At 50.4% G+C, this 4,568-nt stretch overlaps 1 pseudogene; it reads left to right on the top strand.

The window, feature by feature from the left end:
* Positions 1-241: 241 nt before the first annotated feature.
* On the top strand, positions 242-2,371 carry LOC115831509 (annotated as a pseudogene).
* Positions 2,372-4,568: the final 2,197 nt, after the last annotated feature.

The following is a 4,568-nucleotide window of genomic DNA, read 5'->3' on the forward strand; positions in this document are numbered from 1 at the left end:
TTCCCTATCCGTGACCGTGAGAGCTCTGACTCCCAGCCAGGCCCTCAGCGGGCGAGCGGGACCGCGACCGCTCTCTGTCCCTCCCTCTTCGCCGGCCCAGGCCGTGGCGGGGGCGGCCCGGGAGGCCCCGGCGGGCTCCGGCGCCCCCTGCCGGCCGAGAAGGGCCGCGCCGCGCCTGCGCCCGCGCGCCGAGAGGGGCTGGGAGGAGACCTGGGAGTGCGCAGGCCGCCGCCCTGGCCGGGCCACGCTGGGGACACGATGATGTCAGCGGGGGAAAGGAAATGAGTCATCACTCCCCGGGACTGTGGGGCGGCCGGGAGCGAGTGTGGAGACGCGGCCACAGGAACCCAGGACAATGGCGGGAAGTAACAGGAATGTGGGCCTGGCTGCAGCCGCGCGCCCCTGACCCCGGACCCCACGGCGGGGAGGAGGCTAGGGCGCAGGGCGGGCCCCGAGGGGTCGGACGGCGGCCAGAACTCAGGCGGGGACGGGGCGGCTGGAAGAGGATGGGGACGCAGCCAAGCCCAGGGTGCCCTGCCTGAAGAACAACCCGGGCCGTCTTTCTCACCAAGGATGTTTCCAAAACCTTAGCCGACCCCTCGGCGGTTCCTCCACTTCCCTTAAACTCTACTGAACCTCAGAATAATCCTGGGGGCTGGTTAAAACCCGGATCCCCCGGCCCCACCCCCAGAGATTCTGATTCAGCAGGCCAAAACTGGGCCTCCATGAATTTGCATTTTTTTAATTATTCTTTTTTATTGAGATGGGGTCTCACTATGTTGCCCAGGCTGGTCTCAAACTCCTAGACTCAAGCAATCCTCCCGCCTCAGCCCCGCAACGTGCTGGGATTACAGGCATGAGCCAGGATCCCAGCCGGAATTTGCATTTTTAACAAACTCCTAGTAGGGGGTGCTGGGCCAGGGTCCTCAGACCACTCTTTGAGTAGTGCCACCTTAGAACGACGTCCAGCTACTTCGCAGACCTAGGACCGTCCTCTGTCATGTGGTTCCTCCAGTCTCACCTGTCCCCACCTCCTACCCCTCACCAGTGTACTAGCAAGACCCAACTACCTACGTGTTGCGGCTCTCTCCTCTGTATGTTTGCACAGGCTATCTCCTTCTATTGAAAGGCCTTCTCTTCACTACGCTGCTGCTCAAACTGTCTGACTTCTACCTGCCCTTTAAAATCTTCTCCATGGGTGTGTCAAAGAGGATAATCAACGAGTGAAAAAAGCAACCTATAGAATGGGAGAAAATATTTTCAAATCATAGATCTGATAAGGAATCAATAACCACAGTGTATAAAGAACTACAACTAGACCACAAAAAGTCAATCCTGATTCAAAAATGGGCAAAGGACTTGAATAGAGATTTCTCCAAAGAAAATAAACAAGCGGCCAATAAGCACTTGGGAAGATGTTCAACATCACTTAATCATTAGGGAAACGCAAATCAAAACCGTAGTGAGGCCCCCACCATCCTGACTCTCCTTCCTTCCTTTAGAGGATGTTGCCTTCCGGATCGACCTCTACCCTACTCAGGGAGCCGCTCAGTTTCCTCAAGGGCCTGGAGTAGATGGCTTCCATCTTCTCTTTTGCCACCTGTGGAGGTTTTTAAGCGCAAACAGAAATTCAAGTGAATTGTCCTCCTACAGTTACTGATGAATCTATTACAGCTACTTCTGATTATCCATTCAGGTTAAATCAGGCATCATTTCAGTCACCTCCAGGTATTAATGTGTATGATATAAATTGGAAAGTCAAGTCCTCCTAGGAGATGACTGTTCTTTTGCACAATTCTGTTGCATTTGCAGTCTCTGTCTTCCTGTACTGCATTGCTGTCCTGCTTTATGTTGGTTACAGGAACCTATATCAGGGTAGTCATAAACTTCCCATGATTGGCTTTGTCATTACTCTTGTTGCCATCTTTTGCGATTGGTGAGCACTTCAAAAGCTTGCTTGGGCAAAAGCTCTTGAAGATATTAAAATAACTACTGGTCAAAATATTGTTCAGGAACTTCTGCTTGTAAGAAATCATGATGATGTGTTATCTTGGCTCTGTGACCAGCATGGGATTCCTAAATGTATCTGTGATTTTTGTCTTTCTGAATATGATGCTTTGGAGGCGAAATGCTTGGTGTGTGTACAAGTATGAGGAGACGAACTTACACAACCCATCAAATACTTCTGCTCCTCGTAGCCAAGGAGGTATTCTACCTCCTGCTGGAATGTGATTAAAGGGAGAAACACACTGTATGAAATATAGGTCTATATCATGACTCGTTGCCAACATCTTGAGGCACATTATTTGTTTCCAGTAAAAGTAATGTTTTTTTTTTTAAGCCACACAATGAGATATCACCTTACCCCCATCAGAATGGCTACTGTAAAACAAAAACAGAAAATAACAAGTGTGGACAAGAATGTGAAGAAATTGAAACCCTTGTGCAGTTGGAGGGAATGTAAAATTGTCCAGTCACTGTGGAAAACAGTGTCTTCATCTGTTTCCTATTGCTATAACTGAACACTTGAGACTGGGTAAATTGTAAAGAAAAGAATTTATTTCTTACAATTCTGGAGGCTGGGAAGTCCTAGGTCAAGGGACTGCATCTGCTTGGCCTCTGGAGAGGGCCTCATGTCATAACATGTCAGAAGGCATCACGTGGGAAAGGGGTGCACTGAGAGCCAAACTGCCTTTAATAGCAAACCCAGGCTGGGCACAGTGGCTCATGACTGTAATTCCAGCACTTTGGGCGGCAGCGGGGGTGGGGTCAAGGCCTACAGATCACTTGAGGCCAGGAGTTCAAGACCAGCCTGGCCAACGTGGTGAAACCTTGTCTCTACTAAAAATACAAAAATTAGCTAGGGGTGGTGGCAGGTGCCTGTAATCTCAGCTACTTAGGAGGCTGAGGAAGGAGGATCGCTTGAATCCTGGAGGCAGAGACTGCAGTGAGCCGAGATTGTGCCACTGCACTCCAGCCTGGGTGACAAGAGTGAGACTCTGTCTCAAAAAATATAATATAATATGGCAAAAAGAATACTAAACAGACCTCTGTACTTGCCCACACAGGTTTAACAAATGTCAACATTTTGCCACATTTGCTTTCTATTTCTCTTTTTTTGAAAAAACAAAACAAAAAAATCCCCAAAACTCTGATAAATCGAAAGCCCTCCCATTTTCCCTTGTATAGGTAACCAGTGTCTCAAGTTAGTGTAGATCCTTCTTGACCATGTATATATATCGATAATATGTATATTTCATACATATATAAAATATGGGGGCCCAGGAGGCAATCCTCCTGTCTCAGCCTCCAAAGTAGCTGAGATTACAGGTCTAAGCCACCACGCCTGGCTAATTTTTATATTTTTATTAGAGATGGAGTTTCACCATGTTGGCCAGGCTAGTCTCGAATTCCTGGTCTCAAGTGATCCACGCACCTCAGCTTCCTAAAGTGTTGGGATCACATACACAAATATAACACATATATTAACAATATATGTACATATATACTATCATGCTGTGTAAATCTCTTTGAAATTTGCTTTTTCACTCATTTTTGAGGTTTACCCGTGTTAGTACATTGTAGATCTGATTTGTTAATTTTAAACACTCCATGGTTGCCCATTGTTTGAATAAACCTGTTTGTTTATTTGTTCCTTTCCTAATGGACTGTTGGTTGTTTCCATTTTTGTTATTACACACAGCATTGCAGTGAAAATTCTTGTATCGATGTGTGGGTGTTTTTTCCTTTTGAGACAGGGTATTGCTTTGTCACCCAGGCTGGAGTGCATTGGCACAATCACAGCTCACTGAAGCCTCAACTTCCTATGTTCAAGCAATCCTCCCACCTCAGCCTCCCAAGTAGCTGAGACTACAGGCGCATGCCACCACACCCAGCTAAATTTTAAATTTTTTGTAGAGACAGGGATCTTGCCCTGTTGACCGGGAGGATGGTCTCAAACTCCTGGGCTCAAGTGATCCACCCGCCTCAGCCTCCCAAAGTGCTGGGATTACAGGCATGAGCCACCGCGCCTGGCCTGTTTTGCGAGGCATATGGTTGCTAGATCACAGTGCGTGCACATCTTCAGCTTTTACTAGCTATCGCCAAATTCTCCAAAGTTGATCTGAAACCAGTGGGGCGTGTCAGCACTGCCCCTAGCGTGCCCACACCAGGCCGGGGTGTGACAGCCCTCGGGCTGGGCCCCAACCCCACTTCGAGATCCGAGCGGGGGCCGGGAGCGAGCAGAGGCCAAGCAATGAGAGCAGTCACCTCCAAGCCTGCAAGGACAAGGCGAGCACCTTCCTGGGCCCCCAAAAGTGCAGAGAGGCCCGGTTCCACAGCCCGGACTTGGGCGGCTCCTGCCTCTCCCGGCTCCCGGCTGCTACGTGGAGCGTGATGCCCGGGCCGCACCCCTCGCGGCCTGGGGCGGGGTCGCCTGGTCCTCGCTGGGCCGGGGCTGGGTCTGGGGCAGGGGCGTCCTCTCCGCGAGCCTACCCCCGTGGCCCCGGCGCTCAGGGGCAGCCCGGAGTTCCCCTCGCCCGGCTCGCGGCACGGCCCGGGGCGGGGCG

This window comes from Nomascus leucogenys, chromosome 19 (genome assembly GCF_006542625.1).
Source record: "Nomascus leucogenys isolate Asia chromosome 19, Asia_NLE_v1, whole genome shotgun sequence".
Classification (NCBI taxonomy): Eukaryota; Metazoa; Chordata; class Mammalia; order Primates; family Hylobatidae; genus Nomascus; species Nomascus leucogenys.